The sequence below is a fragment of the Eschrichtius robustus genome, chromosome 9 (assembly GCF_028021215.1).
Source record: "Eschrichtius robustus isolate mEscRob2 chromosome 9, mEscRob2.pri, whole genome shotgun sequence".
NCBI lineage: Eukaryota > Metazoa > Chordata > Mammalia > Artiodactyla > Eschrichtiidae > Eschrichtius > Eschrichtius robustus.
This window is the reverse complement of record NC_090832.1, coordinates 35,049,342-35,072,027: the sequence shown is the minus strand read 5'-3', so window position 1 is coordinate 35,072,027 and position 22,686 is coordinate 35,049,342. Positions and strand designations below refer to the sequence as shown.

The 22,686-nt window shown below is 32.9% G+C and overlaps 1 protein-coding gene across 1 annotated transcript in view; it reads right to left on the bottom strand.

Moving 5' to 3' along the window:
* THEMIS (thymocyte selection associated) overlaps positions 1–22,686 on the bottom strand; it is a 181,822-nt gene that overhangs the window by 158,370 nt on the left and 766 nt on the right. The window lies entirely within an intron of this gene.

Below are 22,686 nucleotides of genomic sequence, written 5' to 3'. Positions count from 1 at the left end.
CATAGTATTCTTTGACCACAATGAATTAAACTAAAAATAAATAACAGAAAGATAATAAAAAATTCTCCAAACACTTGAAAACTAAATACCATACCTCCAAATAATCTGTGGACCAAAAGAAAATTGCAACATCTCAAACCACAAATTTTCATAAGGATAAGGAAGTATTGAGGGGAAAATATATATTACTAAATGCTCATATTAAAAAAGAGCAAAATCTCAAATATTCTAAGCCTCTTCCTCAAGAACTTGGAAAGAAAAACATAAAAAAAGAGAAAATCAATGAAGCAAAGAGATGATTCCTTGAAAAGATCAATAAAGTTGACAAACCATTAGCAATTCTGAAAAAGAGAGAAGGTACAAATTACAAATAAGAGGACTAAAACAGAGGATTGACTACAGACCCTCCAGACGTCAAAAAGGAAAAAAGAGAATCCTACAAACAACTTAGCTTACAATTCAACAATTGAGGTGAAACGAACCAGTTCCTCAAAAAACCACAATATACCACAACTCACCTAAAATAAAATGAATAATTGGTTCAGTCCTATAACTATTAAGAGAATTGATTCATAGTTACAAAGTCCTAAAAAAGAAATCTCCAGCCCCTGGTTGTTTCACTAAAGAATGCTATAAAACTTATCAGGAAGTATTTTCATCAGTTCTACACAATCTCTTCCAGAAAGCAGAAGAAGAGAAGAGTATGTACCAATTTATCTTATGAATCTAATACTACCATTATACCAAAACCAGACAGACATCACAAAAAAGAAAACTGCAGACCAATATCCCTCATCAATACAGACAAAAAAAAAATCCTTCACAAAATTTTAGCTAATAGAATCCAGCAACATATAAAAAAAATTATATATCATAACCAAGTGTGGTTAATCCCAAATATACAAGGTTGGCTCAATATTCAAAAAAAGCAATCAGTGTAATCCTCTATATTAATAGGCTAAAGAAGAAAAAGCATATGACCAAATAAATTGATGTAGAAAAAGCATTTGACAAAGTTAAACACACATTCAAAATAATAAAAAGAACTCTCTGTAAAAGCCAGTGTGAAAAAGATGAAAAGACAACCTACAGATTAGGAGAAAATATTTGCAAACCATGTATCTGATAGAGAATTTATATCTAGAATTTACAGAGAATTTTCAAAATCAAATAGTAAAAAAACAATCCAATTAGAAAATGGGCAAAAGACATGAACAATCATTTCACTGAGGAAGATATACAGATGGCAAATGAGCACATTGTTAGCCATTACTGAGCACAAATTAAAACCACAATGAGAGTCACTACATACCTATCAAAATGGCTAAAATAAAAAATAGTGACAACAACAAATGCTGGCAAGGGTGCAGAGAAACTGAATTACTTGTACATTATTGAGGAGAACGTAAAATGGTAGAGCCACACAGAAACACAGTTTGGCAGTTTCCTAAAAAAAAATAACAACATGCAACTACCAGCATTTCACTCTTGGGCATTAATCCCAGAGAAATAAAAAATTATTTTCACACAAAAACTTGTCTACAAATGTTTATAGTAGCTTTATTCATAATAGCCCTGAACAGGAAACAGACCAAATATTCTTCAACATATGAATAGTTAAACAAATTGTGGTACATTCATACTATGAAATACCCCTCAGCAGTAAAAGCGAATGAACTATTAATTCATTCAAAAATCTGGATGAATCTCCAGAGAATTATGCTGAGTGAAAAAGCCAATCCCAAAAGGTTACATACTGTATGATTCTCTTTATATAACACTTTTGAAATGGCAAAATTATTAAAATGCTGAATAGAATAATGGTTAAAAGGTGTTAAGGAGGAGATGGTGGAAGTGGGAAATGGATGTGGCTATAAAAGGGCAACATGAATCACAGGATGATAGAAATGCTCTGTATCTTGACTGCATCAATGTCGATATCCTGGCTGTGATGTTGTACTATATAGCTTTGTAAGATGTTACAACCAGGCGAAACTGGATGAAGGATACATGGGATTTCTCTGTATTATTGCTTACAATTTCATGGGTCCACAATCATCTCAAAATAAAGGGTTTAATTTAAATATATGTGTGTGTTTATGTGTGTGTGTGTGTGTACTATGCGTGTGCTGCAGTGCAACTTCTCATACCAGTGTCAGGCTGAGAAAGCCTCAGTCAAATACAGGAACACATGCAGACAAAGGGAAGCAGTAGAAGGAGCCTGAAGAAAATGAATAACCCCCAAACTGCAGTAAGTCCTTAGGAGAGTCATGATAGCAGAAATAGAGGCAGTGGGTTATACTGATACTGGAAAAGATGTGAGCCTCTTCCTACCTTTGGGACTTCCAGAGGGACTCTAGAGCAGCACTGCCCATTAGAACTTTCTGCAAGGATGGACATATAATTTGAGCTGCCCAGCACTGCAGCTAACAGCCACATGGGGCTCATGAGCACTTGAAATGTAACTAATGTAACTGAGGAACCCAAAAATGTGTTTACTTTAATTAATTTAAATTTAAATAGCCACATAATGGCTAGTGGCTACCATATTGAAAAGCATTTCCTTTTTCTTCTAAAAGAAAAAAAAAGCTTATACGAGAGCCCAGGTTTTGTTATTGGTAAAGTGCTTCAGAGCTTGGGTAATTTGGGCATCCTTGTATCACCTTGATTGTCCTCTCATACTAATGATGTCAGCAACAAACAACTTAAAGTACAGTCTCTTACATATGTAGTAGGTGATGTATGATTATGGCCAAACGGGGTCGATGTGGAAGGCTGGTTATTAATATTCATGGGACAGGCATTCCAGAAAGTAAAAATATCACTTTTCAGATTTAAACAAATTAATATGCATTAAAGAATTACCTGACATCTAGCGTCTTTCCAAGATGATCTGATTACAAAATAAAAAGCCAATGGTCGGAGAGAACTTAGAGCGGATTTGAACTGTAGGCAATATATTGCTATGGTTCTAAGAAAGTTCTCCTAAGAGCTGCTTGCAGAGTAACAAAAGACAGGAGAGGCAATGAGAAGTTACCAGGTGCCATGGGGTGTAAGTATGCAGTGAAGAGAGCCCGAATATAATGGCAGCTGCAAACACTGAAATGGCCCTTCACAAACTGGTGAAAGAAAAGCAGAAAAATGGGGCCAAAATGACTCCCAGACCACGATGCTGGGACACTAAGAGAAGGCTGGTGTACTAAAATGTGGAAAAACTGGGAAGGAAACACCGTGCTCAGTTTCTGATATATTGTTTCTAACGTCAAATGGTCATCCTTAAGCAGAAATGGTCCTATCCAGTTCCTCTTAAACAACTGTTTGCCTGCAGGCTGCACCAGAATTAATTGGGGAAAACTTTAAAATACAGATTCTAGGGCTTACTCCAAAAATTCTAAATCAGATTCTCCAGGGTAGAACCCAGGAATATGTTTTCTTTTTTTAAAGTTCCCTAGTAGATTCCAAAGTTTACTTAGGTTTGAGAAATACTGTTATAAATCATGAAATAAGTAAAAGAAAATCAGAACTACATATGTCAACCTGGGAAATGATACAAATTTGGGAGTTAGTTAGTTAAATCTTCAAGAATAAAAACAAAACAAAAGCAACTCTGGATGGATCTGCTCCCCTGAGAGTGAGAATAGAGTATCTGGGACACGTGCAAAGATAAATATTTAATGTTATAACCTGAAATACGTCAGCATAGACAATGAAATACACATGTATGTGTTCAACACTTTTAACCTATAGCCCTGAGGAAGGGATGAGAAAAATGTTAATATTTGAAGTACACTAATCAGAAATATAAACCCAGAGTGACTAGTTAACACCAAAAAGATTAATCATAAGTTCATACTCTTAAAACAACTATCACAAGTGTCACCTACATTTATCTCATATTAACATAGTTTTCCTAATTAGAATAATGAATACCAGTCTTAAGATTGCCTTATTGGTGAAATGAGTGGTGTTTAAAATGTGTTGATTAGTTTCAAATGTAACACAGGAGCTCCTCTTCCTGCAAAGGGGTATAAGAATCTAGTGAGCCCAATACAGGCCCTGGGCTTCACAATCCTGGTTCAGCAGTTGATTCAAAGCAGTTTTGTCATCTAACTAGAAAGATAGCTGGAATATTGCTGCAGAAGTCTCTAATGAACCTTGCATGCAAGGTGCTGTCAGAGTATTTAAAAAGACAAATAGATGGGACTACATCAAGCTGACACACAGGTCATATAAGTGTTTTGATGCCTGCTTGCAAGTAAACATCTTACATTTGACAAAATTTCATTGTATGAGACCACGTACTTCCAAGGATTGAAGGCTACCAAAATCTACCAGAAATAACCTAATAATGGTGAATGACAAAATCCATTCTGGTCAGTTTGCAACAAAAGTCATTTTCTCCAGAAAGTTTGGCATGACTTTTTTTTTTATCAGTTACTCTTAATAAATAGGATGAAATTAATATTCACCATGGGTTTATTTCAATAAATAAGAGCTGCTAAATTTTACTGAGCATTGAGCTTGTGGTTTTTTAAAACACGATGTTCCCTTGAATAATTCTGCTTTGTTTTTTAGAGAAAACCGAATTAGAGAACCAACCAGCATGAAGCCCAACAGTAAAAATACAATGCTGCAGGTCATTTGTCAGATGAATGGCATCTATCAGTAGATAATTTCACTGTCAAATTTTTAATGAGAACTTGCAAACGAATGGCTTATTGTTCCAAGTAAGAAGAGAAGAACAGCAGAAATTAAAATTTCCATTCTTACTTCCATCTTTAGTGGTTTAAAGCACTCATTTAAACTTTAAAGCACATTGCAGTAAGAAGTTGTTTACTAAATGTCATCTTTAAAGAAGTCTTCTTCAAAATAATGTTATTTCTATACCAAGAAAGTTTCCTTAGGTATATTATCAGAAAATTCCAATGTTCTAATTAGTAGTTGACCAAAAGTATATCATATATCAATCCAGGAGTGATCACACAACCCGTCAATCGTTTGTTAGTGTAGAGCACCACATGACACACCTTTGTAGCTGTTACGTCTGACTTCATGAGGATTCTTGACTTCTTTGAGAGGGCTATGGTGACTTAATGAGCTTTGTTTCTGCAAATTCAGCATACTGCCAGGTATTCAGCAGCCATTCAGTGAATTAGCTGAATAAATGGATATTCTTGGAGATTTATTTAATCATTTGATTATTTATGTTTCCTTATAGTTAAGTATCATTAAGAAAGATAATTGTTGATCCTGTTATTTGAAAAAGAAAGTTTTGTTCTTCTTTTTATTAATAATCAGTGGATAGAATAATTGCACAAAGACTTTGTGGATAGGTCTCTGCCTCTATAAAATGAGGAGGTTAATTTTGTTGATCCAGAATGCTGTCTTATTCTAAAAAGACTAGATTTACTAGAAATGTAGAAAATCACTTTTTTTTTTTAATGGACAATTTACGAGAGAGCAGGGTATAGAGTAAAGAAAACGAAAATGGATCCTTGGGGCAGTCAGCTGCTTCTCCTGTCGCGGATCTGATGCACTGGGAGAGACCAGACCGAGGCAGCCAGCGTGGGGACGTCAGCATCGCAATCGCACAGCCTGTGGCTGACCTTCCAAGCTCGGAGCTGCCCCCTCCGCGTCCGATCCGACGCGTCTCACTAAGCTGGTCTTCCAGGATTTACAAACCTCCCTCTCCAGGCCGGTCCCGCCGTGGCGTATTTTCCTACCTGCTAACGGAAGCTGCACCTGCATTAACCTTCCTCGGGCGGCCATGATTTACACCCGACCCCGGAGCCCGCTCCCAGCCCGGTCACTAGGGTCACAGCCACCTCCTAATCCTGATTTTTTAAAGCATGCAGTGCGTGTATAGTCGATCTGGAATTTTTTTAGGTGTCATCTCTATTATTATCTTAATTATTTGTCCTTTCTTTGAGAGAAAAACTTGATAGCAGTGGATGTTATTTTATACGCTCCCCCGCCCCCCCCCCCCCCCCCCCCCGGCTTCTGTTTTACTACAGCACATAACTGGTACTCAAAGTACATTACTGTCAAAGAGCATCTGTAAACGTATCCAGTTGCATATGACTAAAGTACAAAGGAGAATGGAAGGGAGGCAGGGAGGGAGGGAAGGAAAAGAGGAAGGTCCAGCCTGTGTCTGTTCTAAGACAAGTTCAAATTTTTATTATTGTCAAGTTTCTATTATCTCTCTGAACATGCTAAATCGTTGCTGAATTTTTTTTTTAATTACTGGAATAAATACATACACTGTAATATATTTAAATAGGGATTTATTTAAATTAGTAACTATGTTACTAATATTCAAAATCAGAGTGGTCTCTGATAATGAACACAATTCAAAACTCACATGATTTGATTTCACAAGTTCTGGGAAAAACTGTTTTAAATATGTTTTAGGCCTTTCCGTATGTCAATAAAGAAGTAACCAAAAAAAGTCCTTTGGTCTGTGGTTAGAATTCACACATCGTTTACGGGGCAGGTGTTCTTTCCTTAACTGACACAAGTGCTGAATCACTAAAACCAACCCTTCTAATCTAGAGTAAAACGGTTTAGACCTAATTATAACAATTAGAAAATCAGAAAGTTAATTTCATTACGTAGATTAGTAGAAGCCGTCCCCATTTCCTAATAAATTATTTTTCTTTAAAATAACAACAAAATCTTCTCAAATAATGTCTTTCGCCATTTAAAAATATTATTTCACATGAAAAAGTTCTGTTTCATTTAAGTAAATTTCATCTAACAGCTTTGCTAAAATCTTAGTTTTAAAAAGGTGCAATCTTTCCAAATATTTATTAGAAGTAGAAAAAGTAGATGTCCCAATTAAAATGTAGTTTTCAAATTCAAGACTTTGAATACTGCATCAAAGATAAACATTTCTAAAAATAATTTTTTAGATTTTTTTTAACACCTTACTTGAAATTACCTTCTCTCCCGTTCTCAGTGCTTACTCACCAGTCATTTAGCAGGGCCTAACAAAATTTATTAGTATTATAGTATACAAAAGTATAAAATACTACATGTAAGGCAAAGTTTTTTCATTTTCTTTTCCTTTAGTAAGTGTTTTTCAATGTTAAATAATTGACTGATAATTTGTACCTATTCAAATGAATTTGGTAGTTAATAACCCTAACCAAAATGTCTATTTCACAGCAGTTGAAAATCTAGCAGCCAATAAAAACTACAAGTTTTACTTAATTTATTGCTTAGTCACTTCTTTATACTTATAAGATGAAGGAAGTATATGAATAATCTATATTTATATGATTATATGTAAAAACATAGGCTAGCTCTCCATCTTTTTATCTTTTTATTGCATAGTCAAGGTTGGTACTTAACAATTAAGTTAGAAAATTTTAAGTATGAACATTCTACAATAGATGTGAATAACATGTGCCATTGTACAAAAATGCCCACATTTTGGAACATTTCCACTTAAGTAAACAACACAAAAATTTTGCTGGCAGTTATTTTCCTCTACAGCTTTTGAAAATAATACAACTGATATTATCTTATCTGAGCTTCTTTTGCTTGTTTTTAATGTACCTATTTTAGGGATTTTTCCTAAAATAAGGCCTGCTTCAGCTAAGTTTTAGGGAAAAATGTGTTCCATTCAAGTACAAACACAAAACTGCCCTAAACTTTAAAAATTCTTTTACATTTTTAAACTTCAAATATTTTGATTCTATTTTTAAAAATGTAATGTTTAATTACACTGAAAGGGTAATTCATTGATCTGTAGTGTATGGCCTAAAGGCAATCTAAGAGCCAAACTGTACAGTAGCTACAATTTGGCTCTTAGAAGTGTTAAGCCTTAGATAAAAAAATGATTCCAAAGTTTTTATAGGAAAAAATTCAACATCATTTCAAATAAGATTATGCCTTAATGAATGTAATTTTTGCATATTACCAAATCAACATTTTTTCAAATAAAACTGAACGTTTAGGTTTGCCAAATTCTATTCTGACAGTCATTTTAGTGTCCAACCTGCCACTGACACAAATAGAGCAAATTTATATTTATTTAATAAATCATATTATCAATTTTAAATATTGGGATATAATGTTTTACTTAATTTTAAAGCTTAGATATAAAAAGTATTCAACTTTCACTCTCTGTGAACTTAGGTCATCCAGAATCAAGAGCAGTTTTAAACCTGTGAAGCTCAACAGAATATGTCGTAAATATGTAGCAAATTTTACTTTAGAAATGTAATTCTTGTCCTTAATAAATCGTGACAAATATAAGCTCATGTAGAGAAATACTGGTGCTGTTTTCAGTTAGCTGAAATTCTTTTTTAAGAATGTGACAGGCCATTATTTCATTAGATTTTTACATAATTTTATTTCTCTTGAGTCTGTATGAACCAATATCAATATTGTGAATTCATATTAAAAAGTGAAAAAAGTTTTCTTTTGTCCTAATATTTAAAGCCTATGAAATATGAATAAATGCAAGTTGAATACAATGCTATAATTTTCAAATTTTCACTGATTTTACTACCATATCCCTAGCTGATTAAATTAAGACTGAAGAAAATTAAATTCAATTAGCCATAAAAAAATTATGTTGGCATTAAAATAGCACAATTTTTTGCCATATGAACTCTTATATATGCATCAAATTAATAAAAGTCATGTTCATATAATGCATAATTCACTATGTATCATTATTCAATATATTTATCTAACTGGTTTAATTTTTTAATGTCATATTTCAATACTTATCAAACTGCAATTGTAACCAGTAATCACTAATAAGATATTAAAAGACAAAACAAATGTTTATCTCATACAACTTATTTCTTGTGTATGTTTATAATCCAACTGTATAGTCAAACAGTAAATAGTTATAAAATTTCTAAAAACATTGATGGTTCTCTAAGGATAGGATTCACTATAGAATTTTGTAAACTCTTCAGGTAGGCAGAGCAAGAATAAACTTCACTATAAGTTTTATCCCTGGGGCAAATAGGCAAACAGGTGACTTGAAAATGGAAATAATAATGATAATTTCAGCAGATAACTCCAAGGATTAAATATCTTTATAAATACAATTAATTAAAAAATTTAATAAGATTAAATATATATGTGTACTTGTACTAAATTTGTGTATAGATGAGAATATATAAAGTATTATTTAATTAAATTGTGTTAAATTAATGTGTTGTATTAGATATATTCACATATATTTATGTATAGACATATACATATATAAAATACATTTATACCTGTATTACATATGCTTACACACCCAAATCTATACAAAGACACCTGGCCCATAATAATCCTTCAGTATTTAGAGCTATAATCATAATCACTAAGCTACCATAAACTATGTGCTGATAACAAACATTTATCTCTGACACTCTCTCATTCTAGTGCTCTAATTCATTTATTTTCATTGACAAACTAGCCCACTTTCTCCTGTTTCTCCTCCAACAGAGACTTTTTTTTTCTTTTTTCTTTTTTTTTTTTTTTTTTGGCTTGACCAACGCCTCCTCTATCCATATTTTCCATGTTGGTGTTCTTTGAGATCCACATATTTCTTCTGACCTGACACATGGACTACAGGGCAATCCCTGAAACAAACTTCTTTCATGCACTTACTATTCTGTAATATTAAATCTGAGAATTTTACTATGCTTTTTACTTCAGACATACATTTTTGTGGGCTATTGTTCATCTGCATCTGAATGTCCTACAGGAGCTTCATACTCTCTGGAATGTAACTGAATCATGCCTCTATCTCCAAAACGACTGCTGATCTTGTGGCAAGTCTTACAAGTAATATTTTTATCACCTACCACGTTTACTTAGCCCAGAAACCTCCAGTCTGTCATCAACTCCTCCCTCTTGCTCACAGCTTCTCATAAACTGTCAAGTTCAGAATATTCTACCCAAAAAGACCACCGATCCTGTCTTTTCCCTTCTATTTGTAGCTGCTATTAGCTCCTTGTTGTTTGTCTCATATCCATCTAGTAAACCTCTACTGGAATGGATGTCTAATCTACCATCTGAGATGATTTTTTTGCTTTAAACATTTCAGAAATTCTTTAGCTTTATCTACAATTTTCAAATTTACAATGAACATGATTTACTTTTTTACAGTCAGGAAAACCCATTATAAAAATAATATCCTTTTAAAGGTTCCTATTGATTACAGCATAAAAATATCCTTATTATAGTTCAGAAGCCACTTAAAATATGACCACAAATTATCTGATCACCTATTATTCCCTGAGCTGTTCTTGGACCATATTTCGAAATTCCAAACTTGTATAATGATCTGAACACTTTTCTCTCATTCTGAAATTTTCTTATTTGCCTGCTCATCTTCTATATAGGCTGCAGAAAAAAACCCACCACCTCTTGGTAAGTTTTTTGTGTGGTAAGCTGTTTGGGTGGTAAGTTCCCAGTGTTCTCAGAACAGTTTATATCTATTAAAGCACCTTTCACATTGTACCACAAATATTGATTTTTTAAAAATCTATCTTCTTTCACTGGCCTAAGGAGTCCTTAAGGGCAAGAATCAAACTCTATTCATTTTGTAGAAGGAAGGATAGAAGGAAGAAATGAAGGGAGGCAGATATACAATTTAAAGGAATAATTTCCATGATTTTAACATATTTTGGCAGGAAAAAGAAATATGATATTTACTATATTCAAAACACAATATTTAAAAATATTACCTCCTCCAAATCTTACTTTTCCCAAGAGGGAAGAACATTTTCATGGTATTTAAAAATTGCAATAAGAAGCACTTTTGAACATTATATTTATGGGCTTATTTAAGCAAAACTATGCTCTGACTTCTGCAAATGTACACGTGGTTTCATCATTATTCTTTTTGATAAACAGAAGAAATGGCTAATGGAGTCTCTAGTCATAGTGAAGAGAAGAGTTCTAGCATTGCTTTAGTTGTTTTTGCTAATGTAGATTGATATCTCCAAGTCCCCAATTCTTCTAAGAGTAAAACTCGTACAATATCCAAAAGGACCATATATGGTTCTCCACCATTTCCTCTCTGATATCATTTCTGTTCACTCTCCTCCTCCTTCCAGCCTTACTGGTTTCTCGCTTTTTCTGGAATATGCCAACACACTCTCACCATAACACTTCGCTAAAGATATTCTCTCAACTTGGAAAGCCATTCACCCAGGTATGTTTGGTTAACTCCCTCACCTCTCTCAGCTAGAGAGAGCTTGTTGTACTTAAATCATCCCCTGCATGCTTTGTAACTGTGTAGAAAGTTGATTAATTCTTCTGTTACTTGGAATTAAGGCTTTTGAAAATTCTGGCTAACTCAAATGGATCTTAGATCTAAAGATAAGATAAAACTCTTGTAAAAAAAAAAACAAAAAACTGTGCAGTAATGGTTAACTATTACTTGGGGTGCTCAAGCTCTGCACATTTCAAAGAAAGGACTAGCCCTTGCTTGGCTCCTGAGAGATAACATCTAAGCCCTTGGAATATCCTGCCAGATAGAGTGTTTCTATATATCTGGGATCTTGGGCCACACCAGATAGTTTATGCTAACAATGTGATCTATGGTGAATGCCTGTTTTTGTTCACTTGGGGTCCTGGATCATACCACTTAATCTCTAGAGGGCCTAGAGACCCAGTAGCTAAGGTCAGTCACACAAATCCTCAATGCCTATGTAACTGCTCCCATAAAAACACTGGACACAAAGGCACAGATGAGCTTCTCTAACTGGAAATACTTTGTCCTTGTTGTGACACATCATCACTAGGAGAATTAAGCACTATCCATGTATCTTCACTGGGAGAGGATAACTGGCAGTTCGTGCCTGTTTTCTCATACACCTTGCCGTATATGCCTTTTTCCTTTGCTGGCTTTAGTTTCTATTCGTTCCCTGTGATAAACCCTAACTCTGAGTATAACAGGTTTTCTGAGTTCTGTATTTCTAGAAAATCAACAAGACTGGAAGTGATCTGGTAGGCCCCCAACACAAAATAGGAGGAAATTTTTGTGACTTTGGGTTAGGTAACATGATGACAAAAGTATGAGCCCTAAAAAAATTGATAAATGGGCTTCTAAATTTAAAACCTTTTTGTTTCAAAAGATAACATTACGAAAGTGTAAAGACAAGCCACAGAAGGGAAGAAAATATTTTTGATTATATATCTGAAAATATTTGCAAATCAAATATCCAGAATACAGAAATAAGTCTTATAGCTCAATAACAAGAGGACAAAGATTGGCAAAAAATTTGAAGAGACATTTTATTTCAAAAAAGACAAATAAATTGCTAATAAGCACAGGAAAAAATGTTCAACATCACCTGTCATTAAGGAAATGAAATTAAAACTACAATGAGATACCTTTGGCTATAATACAAAAGACAGTACCAAGTTTTGGTAAGGATTTGGAGAAATTGGAATCCAAATACATTGTAAATGGCAACGTAAAATGGTACATTATTCATGTTATCTTCAAAAGGGAAATAATACAAATGACCTTTAACTGGTGTTGGATAAACAAAATGTGGTATAGCCATACATAAAATACTATTTAGCAACAAAAACACACCAGAATACTAATATATGCTCCAACATAGATGAACCTTAAAAACATTAAGCTAAGTAAAAGAAGTTAGTTTCAAAAGACTACATACTGTGTGATTTATTTTATATGAAATGTCCAGGAAAGGCAAATTTATAGATAGAAAGCAGAGCAGTGGTTGCCTGGGGCTGGAAATGTAAGCAATAATGATTGGCAAATAGATCAAGGGACTTCTTTGAGGTGATGGAAATAGTCTAAAATTGGTGGTGGTTGCACAACTCTATAAATTTACTAAAAATCATTGAATTGAACACCTATAATGGATGAATTTTATGGCTTAAAAAAATATACATCAATTAAGCTATAAGAAAAATCTAATGGGAAAGGATAAAAAATAAACAATAAATAATACCTACATGATATATAAGAAGAAGATAGTGTTTTGGTTCCAAAAAAATGAAGAATATAATAATGAGGATAGGGAATATAGCAAAGGAGGAACAGAAAATTTGCAGTATTAAATAGGGTGGTCAGGTAAGTCTCATAGAGAAAGGAGTTAGCCAAGTTGACATCTGGTTGAAGAGCTTGCCAACCCAAGGGAAGAGTGTGATCAAAGCTTTAGGGCTGGAGCATATCCTCAAGTTTGAGGAACAGTGAGGAGGTCAGTGTGGCAAGAAGGAGAAGATTAGTAAACAATAAACTCAGAGAAATAATGGGAGTAAGGAGAGAAAAATAAAAGGCCTTATTACCCATTGTAAGGTCCTTATTTTAAGAAAAAATGGGAGAGCCTTAGGAGGTTCTTTAACAGAGGAATGGCATAATCTGGCATACCACTTAAAAGCATGACTCTGAATGCTATGAGAATAGACTTCAGGAGTGAAAGAGAAGTAGGGAGACAAATTAGGTGGCCATTTTGATAATCCTGGCAATAAGTTATGATGATTTGAACCAAGGGGGAAGATGGAGGTTGCAGTGCGAGTGGTGATATTCTGGATAAAGCATGGGGGGAAAACTGGCATCAATTTTTCTCCTTTTAAAAGTTAATTCATACTTTTATAAAAATTAGAAGATAATACATCAAAATGTTAATCATGTTTCTCTCTATTTGATGAAGTTATTGAATATTTGTGCTTCTACTTTGTCCAACTTTCTAGCCATGTGCACGTATTATTTCTATAGAGAAAAATAGAATTTTTTTCAATATCCAGTTCATTGAACAAGATCATAATGCAAACAAGCTTTGTTTTTGCAAAAATTTTAAGTCAACACCAAACTGGTTACATATATGAAGTAAATAGTGTTAGATGGTAATGTTAGCAATATGCAGAATAGTCAGAGAAGCAACAGATATTTCCTGAATACAGAGCGGCGAACTCACCTTTCCATAAACATGCGGTAACATTATTACCAACTAACTTTCCTGGCATTATAGGACTCTCTCCAGAATGTCTGATATCTAATTTGTTTAACTGATAGTAAGTGCAGTTCCAGTCATAATAAATATAACTTGTATCAGTAAGGAAATTTTGTTATGCTGAGACAACGAACAACCTCAAATTCTCAGAGATTTAAGTAACAAAGGTATATTTCTCATTCCATTACATGTCCAGTTCAAGTGGGTGAGGGCAGGGTCTCTAATAATTATAGTTACTTAGGGACCCAGACTGTTGAAGGCTCCATTTTGACATGATCTACCAGGATGAAATATGTTAAATTATGAACTAGTTCTTAAAGCATCAGTCCAAAATGATACACCTTATTTCTGCTCTCATTACATTGGCCAATGCAAGTCCTATGGCCACAAAAGTATAGGGAAGTCCAATTCTATGATGTACTTGAAAGAAAGAGAAAAATCTATGATAATTATTTTTACAAGATGTGAGATAAGAGAAGAAAATATTAGACCTTCAATTCATACTCATTTTTACATAAACGAAATTAACCTATACTAATATTTAATACAAAGGTTTTCTAAAATTTAATTTTAAACTCCATTAGTGTTTAATAATAAAGAAATCTTAATTTATGCCTACATCAGATGGTCACATGACACGTATAGTCCACAATATATTGAGACAGATTGGGAATTCCAAAAAAATGAGAGTTAAAAGTATTGTCCTAATTCATTCATATACTTGCAATACCTCCATATAATGGATTTTACATGTGTCAAGTAAAGTTGTTTTAAGAATTACTATAATCAATTTCAACTCGCATAAAATAGACAATAACTTTGTAAGATGCCTACAAAGACATTTGAGAATTGAAAATTGCAGACCCTATCAAGAAGATGGCAGAATGACACTTCTATTCCTAGTACAAACTTGTCATCAGCTACATACAATTGCTGTCTAAAGAAACGGCCAAAACCAGATTTATAAAGAAGGTTACTTCACATATGGATTGATGGCCACCAACATTAATGATAAATCTTCCCTAAGCATATATTTTATATGGTGTATATATGCTGTATACTGGACCTTTATAAGATATCTTTAAGAGCTATTATTTACAAGTACTGAAATAAATACATTAGAGCTATGTCTTTGAATCACTCTATCACGATATTAAATCAACATTTTTACAAGTATTGAAGTATTCAGTAATGGAAATGTTTAATATTTTCAATAATGTTCAACAATAGTTAATATGTTATAACAAAGTTAACTTTTGTGAGAGAAAATGGGTTTTATTATTAATAAAAATTTAAATTACATTTAAATTTAAAATTTTTAAATTTAAATGTTTTTGTTTAAAATAATGTTTATTTAATGTTTAAAGTACTATTAATTTTATATTTACTTTATCCTCTTACAATTTTAATTATTTTGTATGCCTTAGAATGACCATAAATATCAATAAAGAAACTGATATTTTAAGGTTTATATTATAAATAAAAATAAATTATATATAATTTATTTTTTCCACCAAAACTCTCTCTCCCCAGATCTTCACAACTTTGTCAAATGCACAAACCTAATCATTTAGGTCAAAGTCCTCCCATGAATCCTTTAGTCTTCCCCTTCCTCACACCTCATATCAAATCCATTAGCAAGTCCTGACATTTCTACCTCCAAAGCATATACTAAATTGGTCATTTCTCTTCCAGCTGAATGAAGGCACCATGATCTCTCTTCTGGATTATTACATGGTCCTAATGTGTCTCAACCCACTTTTGCCCCACTAACACCAGAGCAGCCAATGATTCTCCTAAAAAGGTGATCAGGTCCTGTCAGTCTCTTGCTGCAAACTGGTCATTAGCACTGATAAAATCTAAACTCCTTGAAATGCTCTTGCCCACTCCTTAAACCTCTTCTCGTAAGATTTCCTCTCTGCTTTCTTCTGTATGTTCAAGGTACAGGGATATTTTTCTCTTCCTCAGACTAAGCCCCTTTTGGTCCCCAAATGTTTGCACTAGCTGTTCACTCTTTGAAACACTCATCTCCCGGATATTTTCTTGTCTGATTCCTTCTAAACATTCAGGTCTCTGCTACTAAATCAGCTCTTTAGAGTGGCCTTCCCTGATCATTTTATCTTAGAGGTCTCCACCTGCTTCCCCAGCCCCACTCTGTACTAAATTATGTGTTCCATGGCCTTTAAGGCCTACAAAATTTGTACATCCCCACGTCCTCAGCCTCATCTCCCACTACACTTCCCTTCAATTGCTCTGCTTTATCCTTACTGTCTCCTCTTTGTTTCTTAATTAGATGAAGAAATCTGTTATGTGGTTTGCACTTGCTCTGTCCTCAGCAGAAATGTTCTTCCAGAAATGTGCAAGGCTCATTTGCTTAGTTTATTCTGGCCTCTGCTCAAATTTCATCTCATCAGAGATATCTGCCCTGATCACCCTATCAAAAGATCATCTCTTCCCCTCTGCTTTGCTTTACTCTCTACCTATTTAGATCTTCATGGTACTTGTGTGTATTTTAAACCTGTGGGTTGTTTGTCATTTGTTCCAGCCACTGGAACATAAGCTCCAATAGGGCAGCAGCTTACCCCATCCCCTCCATGATTCTAGCCTTTTGAATAATGCTTGATAATGTGTTATTGTAATTTATATAAGCTAGTCCATGCTGAGGCTCACTTGATGTTTGTCTATAAAACATGCTGCTATGATCATTGTAATATAATCATTTTTGCTTTTTGTAATTATATTTTAAGTTAATTTCTAGAGGGCAGATGTTTATGAACATGTTATATGTGGATGCTTATTGCCCAGTTGAGACCTAAAAAGTCTGTAACCGTTTACACACCCACCGCCTGTGCCTCCCCTCATTTCTGCACATTCACACCTACATTGGGTTTTGTGGATCTTTTTAATATCTGTGACCTAAGAAATGATTGAGTGATTTATTGCTTTATTTGCATTTTATTGTTAGTAAATTTGAAAATTTTTATATGATTCTGGCATGTGAGCTGCCTTTTATATCTTTCTCTCGTTTAAAAATTTTATATTCATGTTTGTTTATTGTTATTTAATAAATTCTTTATACACTGAGGATATTTACATTCTATCTGCTATATATATTGTGAATATTTTCCCAGTTTGTAGTTTGTCTTTCATCCACATTTGTGTAATTTTTTTCAAGAAGGAAGTTTTCTATTTCATAAATTCAATGTTTTCATTTTTTAGAGTCCCTAGTTTAATATTCTTCTGTGGCTTCTTTGAGCATTTTTATTGTTAATATTTTAACTTTTAATATTTTTCCTCCATTTTAACTTATGTTGGGATATGCAGCAATAGGGGAATTCAAATTAGTTTTACTTTTTAGAAATGGTTGATCAGTTTTCCTCATAATATGCCAATATTATGGTAATCACAATAATAATAGTTAAGATTTACTGCAAGATTTCTATTAGCCATTTTGCTAACTATTTTATATACAATAGCTCAATTGATCTTCACATCAAAAAAAAACTTCACATCAATTTTCAAGGTTATGATGAAGCTTTCTTTTTTCTTAAGAGAGGGACAAAACAAATGTTGAATGTTGTAAGTTGACCATGAAATCATCTCTCATGTGTAAACAGTCAGGAGGCCAAGTCCTGAGTTTATAGCACACAGATCTATGCCTTATCTCATGAGGTAGGGCAATTCAATAAGTGCCTGAGCAACATGCTATTGAGTGTATCATGCTGCCTATTATCATTGTTGTTGTAAACTGGGAGTATTCAATCCAGTACCACAGCACCTTACATGACTTCATGTCGCCTTCCTCAAGTTCCTTCAAACCTCCATTCCCCAAAAATCTCCTGTCATGGAGTCATCACCACAGCACGGGTGAAACCTGGTTCCCCTGCCTGCACCAACACGAGAAGCATGAAGAGGAGGAAGAAAATGTTTCCTTGCACTTAAAACAAGAGACACCAAAAAAATGGAAATAAATGCTTAGAAAAAAATATTCCAAAAGAAAACTGGAGTAGCAATATGATTATCAAACAAAATAGGACTTAATAAAAAGCTATATAGGGAAAAGGATGATAATAATAGAGTTGAGGATATAACCCTCATAGCATAAGTGCATGCAACAACTAAACCTCAAAAATATGATGGAACAAAAGATAGAAAGAAATTAGGAGTGAACTAGAAAAATGAACTGCTGAAGGACTATTTCACATAACTCTCTCAGAAAATGACAGGTAAAGCAGAAGAAAAATAAGCAGTGAGAGCAAGATCTGAACAAAACAATTAAAAACAAGCTATTTGGTATATATAGAGAGATAGTGTACTAAACAACAAAACATGCTTTTTTGAGCTCATATGAAATATTTCCAAAATAGGACATGTTTCATGTCATAAAGGAAGCCTGAATCAATTTCAAAGGAACAATAATATAATACAGACTATTGTTCTCTAACAACATACAAGAGAATTAGTAATTAAAAGCAAAGAACAGCTAAAGGAAATTTTATATTATCAGTAAATAAAATAAATAGCCATTGGATTTAAAAGGAAAAAGTGTTCTTAGAACTGAGTAAGAGTGAAAATACTACATGGCAAAACTTATGGGAAACAAAGAAATATTTAGAGAAAAATACAGGTTTAAGCACACTTATCAAGAAGCAAGAAACGTTTTTAAAATGACTGTGAATTAAACTAGGAAGCTAGAAAAGGAGCAAGAGAGCAAACAGAGGACGCGAGAAAATAATGAAGATCAAGTCAGAAATCAATGAGAGAAGCAAAACAACAGAGAATTTTAACAAAACCAAATTCTGATTTCCCTCCAAAAAATTACATGTCCAGTAGTTCTTACAGAATTCTACCAAATTAAAGGAAGAGTTTAAAGCCCATTTCGTTTTTTTGCAAATACCTCAGAAAATAGAAAACAACAAAATCTATGTAGCTCATTTTAGAAAGCTAGTGTTATCTTGAATCTAAAATAGTAGATGAGTCTATTAGCTCATTTCAATTACGATCAAATGCAAAAATCTTAAATATAATATCAAACTCCTACACTGTATTTCAAATGTATATATGTATAATAAGAAAGGATCCTTCAATTTGAAAAGTCTTTAAAGGTAATTTACATTAGCAGACTAAAGAAACCAAACCACGTTATTATCTTAGTCAATGATACAGTATTAAGTTCAATACCTATTTATTATGAAAATACCTAGAAAGCAAGGAATAGATAGGAGCTTGCTTAATTTAGTGATAGTTAAAGACCAGTTCTAGAGCATTACACTTAATGGAGGAATTTTAGACGCATTTTCTTTATGATTCAGAATTCCCATTATTTAACACAGTACTGGAGGCCCTGGACTATACTATGAAGCTAAGAAAAAACAGACAGTTGTTGAACATAGTAGGGAAGAGACACAACTCGATATTTTCTAATGACATCAATATCTATTTAGGAAAACCAGAGAAATAAAAAAGATTAACTATGAGAATTAATGAGAGTTCATCAGTACTGCTAATAATATTCACCTGCATTTTTCCATTTCAGTGGTAACCAGTGAGAACAGAGGAAATACGATATCTGTCAATATAGCAATATAGTATGTGTACGTGTCTGCACTCTAGGAACTAGCTTAGAATACACAAGATCTCTATGGAGACATTTTTTTAAACTTCTAATACATAATCCAAAAAATGAGCTTTTTGTTTGTTTGTTTGTTTTAATGAGAGATAAACTATGCTCATGGATGGGAAAACCTTACTGTTTAAAAAACTGAAGTCATAATTAAAAACACGTCTACCTTAGAAATCCCAGCTCAGAATGGCTTCATTTGGAATTCTACTAAATATTTAAATAAAAAATGACATCTAATTTATATAATATCTTTAGAAGGAGAGAAAAAGACTTAACCCAAGAAGTTCTATAATTTCAACATAACACAAAAACCTTGGTAGGATGTTATAAGAAATAAAAATTATAAGCCAATTTCATACCCTAAAAGAAACACAAAAGTTCTTTAAAGCTAATAAACTGAATTCAGTGATATATCACCAAACTGATTTTATTCCACAAATAAATGGCTTAACATTCAAAAAAAATCAATGTAAAAAATCATATTATCACCACAAAAGTTATAGAAAAATATTTGATAAATTAAACATACATTCATGACTTCTTAAAAAACTGGTAGAAAACTAGAAACTTCTTTAAACTAAAACAAACATTATATTTAATGATAAATTATTAAAACTTTCTCTCTATGGTTGTGAGTGACACAAGGAGGTCCTTTATCATTACTCTTATTCAGTATTATACTAGAAGCACTAGCTAGTACTTCAACTGAAGGAAAATAAAGTACAATCATTGGAAAGAAGAAATAAGATTCAATCAATATACAGAGAAAACTTAAATGTGTATATAACAAATCTAAAATAATCTAAAGACATATTCTTAGAATTCAACAAACACAACAAAGAAAAAATGAAAACTTCAAAAGATACCACTTATAATGGAATTTTAAAAATCAAATAACTAAGAATACATCTGAAATAGAAATGTAAGAACTCCACAAATAAAAATTATAGAATGTTATTGACAGAAGCGAAAAGAGATCTATTCATATAACTAGACAGATATACTAGGCTCGTGGATCAGAAGACTTCATTTAAAATGATGTGAATTCTCTCTAAACCAATGCACTGCTAATAATAAATGGGAGAACCAATTTTACAGTAGTAGTTCTCAAACTTGGCTGCATTTTTAATCATAAGGGAGATTTTTTAAAAACCCAGTGCTTTATCAGTATGCCTTATCACTTACATAATTAAATCCTTGTCTTTTGAGGAGACAGCCAGGCTCTGAAAGTTGCTAAGAAAGTAAATCTTAGACGTTCCCATCACAAGAAAAAAATTGTAATTACATGTGGTAACAAATGTTAACTAGACTTACTGTGGTTATCATTTTGCTATACATACAAATATTGAATCATTATTTTGTACACCTGAAACTAATACAATGTTATATCTAAATTAAATCTCAATTATTTTAAAAAGACTGATAATATCAAGTGTTGTCAAAAATATGGGTTAATTAGAGCTCTCATATTCTGCTGGTAGGAATGTAAAGTGGTATAACTATTAGTACTTAGGAAACTTGTTTTCCATTAACTACCCAGGCTGAACGTATTCACACTGTGTCATGTGGTAATTCCACTCATTTATACACCCAATTGAATGCTATACACATGTGAACACACATGTACAAGAATGTTCATGACAACATTACTGTTGACATCTCCAACTGGAAATAATCCAAATGTCCATTAGTAGTGGAATGGATAAATAGTGATATATTCATCCAATGGAATATTATACACACTGGAATAAATAAGCTATATAGAAGAGCATGGATTAATTTTACAAAGATAATGTTGAACAGATATGCCAAACATAAAAAGATACATATTATAATTTTCCATTAATATAAAGTTCATAAATGGGCAAAATTCATGATAATGGTTACTTTTGGGGAGGAACGTGGATAATGATTGAGAAAGGGTATAAGATGCAACTTCCAGAATACTTGTAATTTTCTATTTCTTGACCACGATGGTGGTTACATGAATGTACTTAATTTGTGAAAATTCATCAAGGTGTATGCTTCTTTCTCTTAATTGAGGTATAACATAATAGTAAAGTATTAAAAGATAAAGATAGTCTGAACACATGGAGAGACTATGTTCTTTTGTAAGACTTAGTGTAAAACTCAATTCTTCCCAAGTTAATCTATAAAATCAATATAATCCAATACAAATTCCAGTTGGATTTTTAAAGTAATCAGTTGATTTATTTAAAGACATGTTTGAAAGGTCTATGAATAGCTACATCAACTTAGAATAAAGGAGTAAAAACAAGAGATTGGTTTATACATGAACTATTATTCCACAGCCATAGTTACAAAAATAATGCTTCAACACAATTGAGAAAACACAGACTAAAGAAATAGAAGAGATATTTCAGAGACAGACCAACACAGATGTGAGCATAATTTTAAGACAGCAACACAAACCAAAGGGGAAAGGATAACTAGCTTAGTAAATGGTGCTGGGAAATTGTGGTTACTATACGGAAGAAAGCTAAAATTGGATTCCTCTGCCCTTCATGGCATAGTTTAAAAATTAAAAGTGAAATATAAAACTGTAAAGTTGATATAAAATAACAGGAAAATATCTTTGTAAACCGAGCATGAAGAACTTTCTTACGAGAAACCTCAAAAGCACAAAAAAATGAGACAAAAAAAAATGACTTGGGGCCAGCTTAAGAACAAAGATACATTTCATGATATTATATATATGGAAAAATATGGTCTGATTCAAAATAATCAATTTACAAATGAATTAAACAAAACGGTCTATATAAAACTGAAGGCTGCCTGCACCAATTCATTGCCTACAGGTGTGTGTATGTGTGCTTTTGTGTGTGTGTGTGTGTGTGTGTGTGTGTGTGTGTATGAACTGGGTCTGACATTTGTCAAGCTTTGTTTTATTTCATAATATAATACCTAAAAAATTATTTTGTCTATAAAAGGAAAAGATTTGCCTACCGAAAATTCTTCAACTTCCCAGTAGTTTGTCTGTATTTGACTCTACTACTGACTCAATTCTACGACTCTTGGAACCAAAAATGCATTTTTGCCCAGAAAATGACTCTGCCTTACATGTATTCAAACCACTGCTTAAATATT